General features: G+C 39.8%; 1 long non-coding RNA gene across 1 annotated transcript in view; it reads right to left on the bottom strand.

The window, feature by feature from the left end:
* Positions 1 to 13,479, bottom strand: part of LOC121396877 — a 97,875-nt gene that overhangs the window by 71,316 nt on the left and 13,080 nt on the right. Inside the window, exon 3 of the long non-coding RNA XR_005963237.1 lies at positions 3,907 to 4,014. This is a non-coding gene — a long non-coding RNA (uncharacterized LOC121396877). The remainder of the gene's footprint in view (positions 1 to 3,906; positions 4,015 to 13,479) is intronic.

Below are 13,479 nucleotides of genomic sequence, written 5' to 3'. Positions count from 1 at the left end.
AAGTGTTTAACCAACTGACTGATTTTGATTTATCAAAGCAGATATCAGTAAGAATATGTTTGAATACTTTGGGCACCATTCTATTGAATGAGAGGTTAGTTCAGCTCTGTTGCTGGGCTCTAACACCCCAATTTTTCCAACTGCTACTAATAATGATCTGGCTGCCATTGGCCAGGGCTTCCATGAGAAATCTTGGGCCACAAACAACTAAAAACGTTTAGGTGAAGGCAGAGAGTAAGGGTAAGATTTTTGTTTTGGGGTGGATTAAAAAAACAATATTGACGCAGTCAGATCCATGTTAACATTATATATAATATCAGCAGGCACAATAAAGACAGTGCCACATTCATGTATAAAGCCCTCCAGAACATACATAATGACATTGATAAATGTGTGCATCATACATTACAGGATAAAGCCGTCATACACATACACATACACATGTTTCTCTCACACATACACACTCAGTCAGGCACATATTGTATACACACAGGGGTCGATTTATCAAAGAGTAAAGTTAGAGATCTCCACAGTCCGCACAGTGAAATACCGCCTCTCTCCATTCATTTCTATGGGATTTTTATAGGCGCATTTATCAAATGGTGAACTTTCACTTTCGCCCTTTGATAAATACACCTTTAAAAAACCCTCAGAAATGAATGGAGAGAGGCGCTAGTTAGATCTCTAACTTCACTCTTTGATAAATCGACCCCATGTTTTCTCTCACACAAGCACATTCACATGCATGTTTCCCTCACACACACAGCCAGTCAAGCACATACACATACATGTTTCCCTCACACACACAGCCAGTCAAGCACATACACATGCATGTGTCTCTCACACACACAGCCAGTCAAGCACATACACATGCATGTGTCTCTCACACAGGCACATACACACAAACAAACATGTTTATTTCTCAAACATACAAAGCCAGTCAAGCACATACACATACCCATGTTTTCTCTCACACAGGCACATACATGTTTCTCTCACACACACAGCCAGTCAAGCACATACATGTTTTCTCTCACACAGGAACAAATACAAACATGGTTCCTCTCTCACACATACAAAGCCAGTCAGTCACATATTACATACACGTGTTTTCTCTCACACATACACACACACACACATGCATGTTTCCTCTCACATAGGAACAAATACACAAGTTTTCTCTCACACACACACAGTCAGGCACATATACATACAAGTTTCTCTCAGACCTACAAAGCCAGTCAGACACATATTACATACACATGTTTCCCCTCACATAGGAACAAATACACACACACAGTCAGACACATATACATACACATGTTTCTGTCACACACACACAGTCAGACACATATTTACACCTCTATTCTCTCTCACACACAGGAGGCACATACCAGTCTTCCCCTGCACAGTTTGTACTGTTTCTCTCTCTCCTTCCTGGGGCAATAGTCATGTGACCAGCATTCCTCACAACAGCTCAGGCTCAAAGGGTCAGGCTGAATCAATGTTACGTTTATCCCCTCCCGGCAGCATCTTGTGCCCCCATATTACAGCATGAAAAGGGGGGAAACGTGTAGCACTCTTGCCCCTATAATTCACTGGAGTCCAACAGCAGTCCAGGCTGTCCTCTCCTGATGGCAGTGCTGCAAATATTGTTGCCACCTCTTCTGGAAAAAAATACCGGCCTTCCTATATATTTATCTTTTTCCCTATTAATAACATTGGGATCAACCATCATTCTTACCGGTATTATATCGGCAAGCCTATCTGCTAACTGCATACGTCTGCGCTGCATTCCACAGGGAATAGATAATAATAACAACAAAACAGGAGGGCTGTGAGAGGAAATATGTGGCTAGTCAGCCTGTCGTTACAGTGGAAATTTTCAGGCAACCCAGTAAATTCTTGATACATATTCAGGAGGTTCTGTGCTGCTTATTTTGGCTCCTGACAATGGCACAGGCAACAGTCATTATTTCTGCCTAAGGTGCATATGTTCAGGTATAAAGGTAGAATAGTAAATAATGGATGGTAGGCCTTCCAGCGGCAGTCTCACATGTCTATAGTAGGAATATATAGGAGTGAGGGATTGGGGTCACTGTTAGAGATCTTACAGACGAGCATTTTTAGCTTTGTTCCGGTTTCATGCGTTCAGCCGCAGGGGAGCGCAGGAGTAGACGCACTGGCTTCTTTTCAAGGGGGCTGTACTCACACAGACGCATGTAAGCGACGAACGCAGGTTGGGACGCAGCATGTTGCATTTCTCCTGTGTTCAGCGCTTACAAGCGTCTGTGTGAGTACAGCCCCCTTGAAAAGAAGCCAGTGCGTCTACTCCTGCGCTCCCCTGCGGCTGAACGCATGAAACCGGAACACAGGGGAGCACAACTAAAAACACTTGTCTGTAAGGGCAAGGCCAGACGCGGCTTTTTAACGTTATGTTTTTTAAAAAGAACAGTTAGGCGTAAATACGCCACTGGAACCACATGCGTCCGTCAGCATGCATTTTTCATGCGTTTTTCAGCACGTAGGATTCTTTTCCCAACATGCACTTCTCATTGTTTTCATTGAGAATTTGGATGCCATATTTAAAATGTGCTGCGTATTTACGCAAAGTGTGGTTTCAAACGTGCAGATCCCATGGAGTCTATTGATTTGGTAGTTTCTTGACGTATTGGCATTTCTGCTAAAAAACACCAATACTGGCGTCCTGTGGCGGATTTCAACTGGCAAGCACCCTGTGTGAGTTGCCATAGTGCGTTTTCCATTAGTTTCAGTGGTAGTGCAGTTTATGTGTATTTATGCCTGCCTGTTCTTTTTTAAAAACGCAACGTAAAAACGCCGCAAAAACGCCATGTCTGGCCTTGCCCTAAGAGCCCTTAGTTGGAAGCGTTTTTTTTTCCCCTCATCTGACACTCAGATGAGCTTTCAGCCAGTGCCTGTTAAATAGGAGACAGACCCTAAATAACTCATTAACAGTGAGCAAATTTGCACCTGGGCAGTAACCCATAGCAACCAGTCAGTGATTCGTTATTTTCAGCCAGCTGCAGTTGAACAGTGAAAACGATCATCTGGATTGGATACTGCCCAAGTGCAAATTTGCCAACATACAGGTATAGGGCTGTTATCCCGAATAGAGATTGGCGAATAAATTCAGCAGACATGAAATTGCAGTGCATTTTGCCACAAGCAAATTCATTTGCCAAACAACGGCGACAATTCGGCAGCAAAATATCCGCCGTCTCAAAAAAAAAATTGCCTTGCGTCAAAATTATTCGGACACCCATTGACTTGAATGCATTTGGACCAAATAGTCTCGCGTATAAAAATTGTCAAAATTATTTTGACACCTGCGTTTCGTGAATTTTTGGCCGTTTCGATACAGATTCGCCCATCACTAATGCTTGGGACCTGGGGTTTTCCAGATTATGGGTCTTTCCGTAAATTAGATCTCCATTCATTATATCAACTAAAAAAATTATTTAAACATTAAATAAACCCAATAGGCTGGTTTTGCTTCCAATAAGGATTAATTATATCTTAGTTGGGATCAAGTAAAAGCGACTGTTTTATTATTACACAGAAAAAAGAAATCATTTTTAAAACTTAGAATCATTTGATTAAAATGGAGTCTATGCGAGACGGCCTTCCCGTAATTCTGAGATTTTTGGTTAACAGTTTCCATATAACAGATCGCCTACCTGTATATTTATTTGTTCCCTATTGTTTTAGAGTTATAGATTCTATTGCCCCCCATGTACATCACTCAGCTATGAAATAGAAGCGAGTGCCAGCTTCGTTGTCCAGTGGGAGACAATCACAGGCGGCATTGGAGCTGGGGATAGGTGATGCACAACAGGGCATATAACTTGAAAACTAAAGGATAAAAAAATAAATATATACCATTACCTACAAATCCACCCTCTTTTCAGAGATTCTAACGCACTCCTTTAACTCTGTAAGATGACGTTTCATCCCTTTTAAAAGATTAAACAGAATCGCCCGTATTCACATAGTCTATAGGAAAAAAACAAAAAAAGATATGTATAGATTTTTTTTTTTTGATGTGCCCACCCTATAAACCTTAACCCCAGCAGAGGGAGACAATCATCGGAAATAATCTTTAAGCACAGCAGTGTAACCTTGTCTGAAAAATGACATGCATTAAGACGTTCCTTCTCTTTTACAGTGGTACAGTATCTGGCAGCTAATTTCTGCTGTTTAAATAATAAGATCGGACTGGCAGTTTCAGGCATGTTTATAGAGGCAGAAAACGATTGTCTCGTGTGTGTAGGATTGAAATAAAACAAGCGACGTGTGCAGCTAGGGTTGTATTCTTCTTGGTATTGATATTAAAAGGAAGATAAGTGTACTTTTTCTAGAAGGTGGCATGAATAGATGAAGTATAGAGAGGGTAGAAATGGTAAAAAAAGGGGTTTCTCTGGAGGTAAAAAAAAGGGGTTTCTCTGGAGGTCCTTACACAATAACCTCTTGTTAAAACAATGGATTACTGAAATGGTTCCCAAAATGTGGGAATAATCCCCCCCCTGGGTGTTTGAATGCCAATTGGATAAAGATTTGAACTGAATGACTTTGTTTTCCTAGAGACCCATGAAAGCCTAGCTTGACCCCAATCACCAATCCCTGCTCCCTTGCTAACTCCGTTACCCCATTGTGGCTCAGCCGGAACAGACCCCAATAAGCACCAGTGACCCCAATCGCCTCGCTCCCTTGATAACTCTTTACCCCACCAATGTCATACCTCCTGTTTTTCACGGGACAGTCCAGATTTTGAAAGCTCCCATATTATTACTGAAATGTCCCGAATTTCTCTTTGATTTCCTGCACTGAACAGCCAGAAAAAGATATAAACTTACTCTGAGATGTAATTAAACAAGAGGCTCTTGGCAGAGAGCCAAGAAAACGCAACGCCTGCACTTTGATACATTTGTAACTAGGAATGCACTGAATCCACTTTTTGGGATTTGGCCAAATCCCTGAATCCTTCATAAAGGATTCGGCCGACTACCGAACCGCATCTGAAACTTAATTTGCATATGCAAATTAAGGGTGGGAAAGGAAAAGGTGGGGAAAAATGTTTTTTACTTCCTTGTTATGTGACAAAAAGTCACGTGAGTTCCCTTCCCACGCCTAATTTACATATGCAAATTAGGATTAGGATTCGGTTCGGCCATGCACAAAGATTCCTGCTGAAAAAGGCAAAATCCCGAACTGAATCCAGGATTCAGTGCATCCCTATTTGTAACAATTTAAAATAAGCAAAGATACAATTGTAACTATTTAAGATGAGCAAATTCTCTTGGGAGAACTGAGATACACAGCTTAAAGGGGTGGGGTTTACCCTTAAGTTAAGTTAAGTTATAGAATGGCCAATTCTAAGCAACTTTTCAGTTGGTCTTCATTATCTATTTTTTTTATAGTTTTTTTTAATTATTTGCCTTCTACTTCTGACTCTTTCCAGCGGTCAAGTGGGGGTCACTTACCCCATCTAAAAAAACAATTGTTCTGTAAGGCTACAAATATATTGTTATTGCTACGTTTTATTACTCCTCTTTCTATTCAGGCCTCTCTTATTCATATTCCAGTCTATTATAAAAATAAATGCATGGTTGCTAGGGGAATTTGGACCCTAGCAGCCAGATTGCTGAAAATTACTGGAGAGCTGCTGAATAAAAAGCTAAATAAGTAAAAAACCACAAATAATAAATGATAACCATTTGGGGATTATCTCAGAATATCCATCTCTACATCATACTAAAAGTTCATTTAAAGGTGAACAACCCCTTTAAAGGGCAATACACATTCATTTGCAAAACTGTTCCAACACATAAAACATTGCCCTAAAACTTCCAGAAATGTGTTCAAACTTTCCTTAACCTGCCGAATTTTGTAAAATGGACATGGTATTTAGGGCGTGTGGCCACAAAACTGGTGTAGTCCCTCTTTTCGTTTTTAAAATGTTGGCAGGTATGCAATTATAAAAGGTCGAAAATATTAATCAGTGGACGGGGTGCTTAATATATCGCTACTCCCACTACCCTCCACCTTTGTGTTTGTTAAATACATTTTCGTGACCTGTTGGGGGTCATTAATGCCTATGAATAAGTACGGGGGGTATGAAACGCGCAAGGCGGAATACCATGTGGTCTGTATGCCTATTTTTTAACATGATTTTTGAATTAAGAGTATATTTTCAATATAATGTTGAGTTTTGGGATAACCTTTCTTGTCCTTTGCTTTTGTTGTCCTTTTTGTGAAGATGAAGAGTAAAGGTTTATTAATCCTGATTTGTGTCTTCCGGGTGTTTTTTTTTAGTTTAAGACCCCATTTGAAGTCCAACATTTGGTTAAAGCCCCACTCAGCTGACATCAAGGATACAGATATCAAAACATTGCTACAATGTACCGGGAGCAGCGATTTTGGGGCACAGGTCGATGCTGAAATTCGTGGTAAAAACATGGCGGATGTCATTAGATTATTATTTTTTGTACCTCACATACTTTTTCTTTTTCTAAACAATACACAGCACTCCCTAACATACCGGAGCCTGCAGAAGGAATATTTAGAATTTTATCACTACTTTTCGAAGCTTGTTAAAGATTCAGGAACTGCGTCAGATCACCGACCGCTACGGAATCTCTAGTGGGCCAGACCTGTCAGATGCTATTGTACTCAGCAATGCAGCACACCATTAGCGAGAGCTCCAGTCAGACAACATGACAGTTTCCCGGGTTTATCCAAATGGTCCTGCAACAACTTCCCGACACTAACAGAAAACCCTGGGCTTCTATCTAAATGGCAAACACAAAAAGATATCCCAAAAACTCTGTAATTAAGTTTAAAAAGCTAGTGTTCATTTAACATAGAATTCAAAGAATAGGCATACCGACCAATTGGTAATCCGCTGTACGCGTTTCATACCTTCTGGTACTTATTTATAGGCATTTCTATGAACGAGTACCAGAAGGTATGAAACGCGTAAGGTGGAATACCAGTTGTACCGTTTGCCTATTCTTTTAATCCTATGTTAAATAAAAACACTTTTTTTAATTAAATTACAGAGTTTTTGGGATATCTTTTTGTGGTTTATATATGCGCCCTGTGAACTGGGGGTTATATGCCACCAACTATGGCCCTTTTAACAGGCCTTCTAGATTGCAGCAGTTAAGTTCTTTTTCATTTTGTATCTACTAGAGGTAGGACTAGGGGTAGGACTAGGGGTAGGACTAGGGGTAGAATTAGAGGTAGGACTAGGGGTAGGACTAGGGGTAGGATTAGAGGTAGGACATGGGGTAGGACTAGGAGTGGAACTAGGGGTAATACTAGGGGTAGGACTAGAGGTAGGACTAGAGGTATGACTAGGTGTAGGACTAGGGGTAGGACTAGAGGTAGGACTAGAGGTATGACTAGGTGTAGGACTAGGGGTAGGACTAGGGGTAGGATTAGAGGTAGGACTAGGGGTAGGACTAGGAGTGGAACTAGGGGTAGGACTAGAGGTAGGACTAGAGGTATGACTAGGTGTAGGACTAGGGGTAGGACTAGGGGTAGGATTAGAGGTAGGACTAGAGGTAGGACTAGGGGTAGGATTAGAGGTAGGACTAGGGGTAGGACTAGGAGTGGAACTAGGGGTAATACAAGGGGTAGGACTAGAGGTAGGACTAGGGGTAGGACTAGAGGTAGGACTAGAGGTTTGACTAGGTGTAGGACTAGGGGTAGGACTAGGAGTGGAACTAGGGGTAATACTAGGGGTAGGACTAGAGGTAGGACTAGGGGTAGGAATAGGAGTGGAACTAGGGGTAGGACTAGAGGTATGACTAGGGGTAGGACCTGGGGTAGGACTAGAGGTAGGACCAGGGGTAGGACTAGGGGTGGAACTAGAGGTAGGACTAGGGGTGGAACTAGAGGTAGGACTAGGGGTTGGACATGGGGTAGGACTAGGGGTAGGCAGAGGGCCTTCAACAGGCACCTGCCCAGCACCCCCTCATTATTATGCCCTAGACAGGTGCCTCTTTTGCCTACCTCTAGTTCTGGCCCTGAGCTAAACAGACCTAAAAGGGAATTACAGTTCATCTTTCCTTGTATAAATGCATTGCTGTGATTGGCTACATAGTTACATAATTACATAGTTAAATTGGGTTGAAAAAAGAGTCCATCAAGTACAACCCCTCCAAATGAAAACCCAGCATCCATACACACACCCCTCCCTACTTTCACATATATTCTATATACCCATATCTATACTAACTATAGAGTTTAGTATCACAATAGCCTTTGATATTATGTCTGTCCAAAAAATCATCCAAGCCATTCTTATAGTCATTAACTAAATCAGCCATCACAACATCACCCGGCAGTGCATTCCACAACCTCACTGTCCTGACTGTGAAGAACCCCCTACGTTGCTTCAAATGAAAGTTCTTTTCTTCTAGTCTGAAGGGGAGGCCTCTGGTGCGGTGATCCACTTTATGGGTAAAAAGGTCCCCTGCTATTTGTCCATCCTACTGTGCTCCTGGAATGGGCCTTTTTCGGACACACCTACCATCCATATGTACCATAGGCACCGGCTAAAGAGGATCTATGGGAATCTCCAATAAATATTATTTTTTCAACTAATGACCAAAATTCCATATATTATTCTGGACTGTGGACTTTGATTTTCACAAACCCGTATCCCCCCCCCCCCTTTATTCGATCTCCTACTTCCCTGCAGGTTTTGTCCCCTGCCAGTGCTGACCACAGAAAACGAGTTCTTGATCCATCTGCATTCGGCGCTGATCTCCCTCCTTATGGGAAGAATGGAACCAATTATCACATGCTGCCATGCAGCGGAACATGCTGGAAACACATTAACAAGAGCACATGGGTACAAACCCCCTTAGGGAACCCACATAAGGCTTCACGTAATACCCGCAGCATCATTTACTGGCATTCCAAGTGCAGTAACCTACAGCAACTAGCTCTTATGGGTGTAGCGCACTTATAATAAGAAAAGCAAATGTATGGTTGCTATGGGTTACTACTCTGGAGTGGGTTTGCACCCTGTTCAGAACTGACCATTAGTATAATGTACATAAAAGAATAAAAATATAAGAGTGCAAGCTTTGGCACATGCATTTAGTAACTGCATTACTGTCCCTTTAACTATCCATCTGTGATAATGTGGCCCCTAGTCTTGAGTTAAAGCCTTATGGATACCGAACAATACAGAATGCTTAAAGGGGTAGTAAACCCAACAGTTTCCAGTATAAATTAAATACAGGCATGTGATCTTTGCATAATTTGGATCTCCATATGTTAAGTCTGCTAAAACAAAACAGTTTAAATATTAAATTAGGGATGCACCGAATACACTATTTTGCGAAAGATTCGGCCGAATACTGAACCGAATCTGAAACATCTTTTATTTCCTTGTTTTGTGACAAAAAGTCACGGGCTTTTCCTTCCCACCCCTAATTTGCATATGCAAATTAGGATTCCGATTCGGTTCAGCCGTGCAGAAGAATTCGGACGAATCCGAATCCTGCTGAAAAAAGGCCGAATCCAGAACTAAATCCTTGGGATCAAGATACAAGGTACTTTTTTAGTACAACAGGTATGGGATCCGTTATCCAGAAACCCGTTATCCAGAAAGCTCCAAATTACGGAATGGTCGTATCCCATAGACTCCACTACAATGAAATAATCCAAATTTTAAAAAAGGATTTCCTTTATCTCTGTAATAATAAAACAGTCGCTTGTACTTTATCCAAACTAAGATATAATTAATCCTTATTGGAAGCAAAACCAGACAGATTTTCTAGTAGACTTAAGGTATGAAGATCCAAATTACAGAAAGATCAGTTATCTGAAAACCCCAGGTCTCAATCATTCTGCAGATATAATTAATCCTTATTGGAAGCAAAACCAACCTAGCGTGTTTATTTAGGGGCCCATTCACTAAGTTCGAGTGAAGGAATAGAAGAAATAATACTTTGAATTTCGAAGTATTTTTTTGGCTACTTTGACCATCGAATGGGCTACTTCGACCTTTGATTTAGAATCGAACGATTCGAACTAAAAATCGTTCGACTATTCGACCATTCGATAGTCAAAGTACTGTCTCTTTAAGAAAAAACCCCCTAGTTCACCACCTAAAAGCTAAAAGCTACCGAAGTCAATGTTAGCCTATGGGGAAGGTCCCCATAGGCTTAGATACTGTATCTTTTTTTGGTCGAACGATAATCCTTCGATCGATGGATTAAAATCCTTCGAATCGTTCGATTCGAAGGATTTAATCGTTCAATATTCGAATTCGAAGGATTTTAATTCGCCAGTTGAATATCGAGGGTTAATTAACCCTCGATATTCGACCCTTAATACATCTGTCCCTTAATGTTTATATGATTTTCTAGTAGACTTAAGGCATGAATTACAGAAAGATCAGTTATTTGAAAAACCCTAGGTCCCAAGCATTCTGGATAACAGGTCTGATAAAAAAAAGGGAATGATTTTTAAAAATTTGAATTATTTGTTTAAAATGGGGCCTATGGGAGAAGGCCTTCCTGTAATTCAGAGCTTTCTGGATAACAGATTCCATGCCTGTAATAAATGAATTGAAAAAGTTGTTTGGAGATTGCTACTGAAAGCAACGTCCGTCCCTAACTGACCTGCAAATTTGGGAAATTTTGAGTCAGCTCACTACTTCTACATGGTTTCACTGGTACATATACCAATTAGGGATGCACCGAATCCAGGATTCGGCCTTTTACAGCAGTATTCGGATTCAGCAGAAATCTTGTGTGTTGCCGAACCGAATCCTAATTTGCATATGTAAATTAGGTGTGGGAAGGTAAATCTTTTAGTCTCAAAACAGGGAAGCAAAACATTCTTTTTCCACTTTCTCCTTTCCCACATGCAAATTAGAATTCGGGCTTGGTTCTGTATTCGGGAAAATCTTCCATAAAGGATTCTGGGATTCGGCCGAATCCTAAATAGTGGATTCTGTGCTTCCCTAGTAGTCAGAACCAGCAATGCAAAGAACTGCCAAAGACAGATACTGTTTTCAGTTCCAGAAATTGTGCCGAATATTTCTTAAAAGGCTTAAAAGTTTGCTTTTATTCTGCAAATTCTTATATTTGAGGCTATTTCCCCTGTTGATCGGCACCGTTAACCAAAAGGAATGAGGCTTTTCGGAGGAAGGAGCCATGAATGAAAGAGAAGCACGGAGAAAGGATCGGATTTCAAGGCATAGCAGCCATGTGACTCATGCACACATTCACCCAACAGTGATTCACCCAGGAGGAGAGCATGGACTGCCTGTGAATTCTTGCCATTGGAAATGCTGCACTGCTCACGTACTCTTCATACTCAGAGGGTCACTCGGGAAGATGAGACCCTTACCCTGGATTTAAGGGTGACATAGGTTTAAACCTTCCAAACACTTTTTCCAGTTGAGTTGTTTTCAGATTGTTCACCAGAAACAAATACTTTTTTTTAATTGCTTTCCATCTTAAATTTTTCACCATTCTCCCAAAATTTGAAGTTTAGATTTTAATGCTCCTGTCTCTGGTGTCTCAGTCTGGCAGCTCAGTGATCCAGGAGCATCTGAACAATTTGCTACATTGAGTTGCTACAATGAATTGATACATTTCTCAGCAGCATCTCTAGAGTATCAGCAACTATTGTATTAATTCTAACAGCTGCCTGTAATGAAACTCGGGGATTCTGCTCAGCAGGGACAAAGAAAAGAAATGTTATCAACTAAACCAATAAACTAAATGTATCAACTAAAACTATCAACTAAATGTATCAACTAAAACTATTAACTAAATGTATCAACTAAAACTATCAACTAAATGTATCAACTAAAACTATCAACTAAATGTATCAACTAAAACTATCAACTAAATGTATCAACTAAAACTATCAACTAAATGTATCAACTAAAACTATCAACTAAATGTAACAACTAAAACGATCAACTAGATATATCAACTGAAACGATCAACTAAAATTATCAACTAAAACTATCAACTAAAACTATCAACTACATATATCAACTAAAACTATCAACTAAAACTATCAACTAAATGTAACAACTAAAACTATCAACTAAATGTAACAACTAAAACCATCAACTAAATGTAACAACTAAAACCATCAACTAAATGTAACAACTAAAACTATCAACTATATGTATCAACTAAAACTATCAACTAAATTTAACAACTAAAACTATCAACTAAATGTATCAACTAAAACTATCAACTAAAACTATCAACTAAAACTATCAACTACATATATCAACTAAAACTATCAACTAAATTTAACAACTAAAACTATCAACTAAGTATATCAACTGAAACTATCAACTAAATGTATCAATTTAGAACAGTAGAAGAGTCGGCGACCCCCCCTCCCAGAGCTGCTTTAGAAGGTGAAAAATTCAACTTTACACTTCAATATTACAAACATGGTCACAAATAGAAAGTAATTGAAAAAAAACTTTATTTCTGGTGAATTGTCTGTAACGAACTGAACTGAAAAAAGTGTTTGAAGGTGAACAACCCCTTTAAGTTAACTTTTAGTATGTTATATAATTAACAATTGTAAGCAGCTTTACAATCGGTCTTCATTATTCCTTTTTTTTTTTTATAACGTTTTTGAATTATTTGCCTTCTTCTTCTAACTTCCATCTTTCAAATGGGGGTCGCTGACCCATCTAAAAACAAACAAACAAATGCTCTGTAAGGCTACAAATGTATTGTTATTGCTACTTTTTATTACTCATCTTTCTATTCAGGCCTCTCCTATTCATATTCCTGTCTCTTATTCAAATTAATGCATGGTTGCTAGGGGAATTTGAGCCCTAGCAACCAGATGGCTGAAATTGCAAATGGGGGAGCTGTTGAATAGAAAGCTAAATAACTCAAAACCAGAATTTTTTTTTAATTGTGGTTTTTTTAGTTATTCAGTAGCTCTCCAGTTTTCAATTTTCGACAATCTGGTTGCTGGGGTCCAAATTACCCTAGCAACCAGATTGCTGAAATTGCAAACTGAATAACTCAAAAACCACAATTAATAGAGACTAAAAACCAATGGCAAATTATGTCAGAATATCACTCTCTACATCATACTAAAAGTTAACTCAAAAAGTGAAGAACCCCTTTCATAAATAATTTTTTTTACACTTTTACACAAAGTGTCAGTAGAAGTCGGACACTTTGTTGGCTTTTACCTCCTACTTCACCACCCTTACCCTCATGAGTATTATTTATGGGGTCTTGGGGGCCGATTCACTAAGGGTTGAATATCGAGGGTTAATTAACCCTCGATATTCGACTAGGAATTAAAATCCTACGACTTCGAATATCGAAGTCGAAGGATTTAGCGCAGATAGTTCGATCGAACGATCGAAGGATTTAAATCCAACGATCAAAGGAATATCCTTCGATCAAAAAAAGTTAGGCAAGCCTATGGGGA

This window comes from Xenopus laevis, chromosome 8L, assembly GCF_017654675.1.
Source record: "Xenopus laevis strain J_2021 chromosome 8L, Xenopus_laevis_v10.1, whole genome shotgun sequence".
Classification (NCBI taxonomy): domain Eukaryota; kingdom Metazoa; phylum Chordata; class Amphibia; order Anura; family Pipidae; genus Xenopus; species Xenopus laevis.
This window is presented reverse-complemented; position numbering and strand designations above follow the sequence as displayed.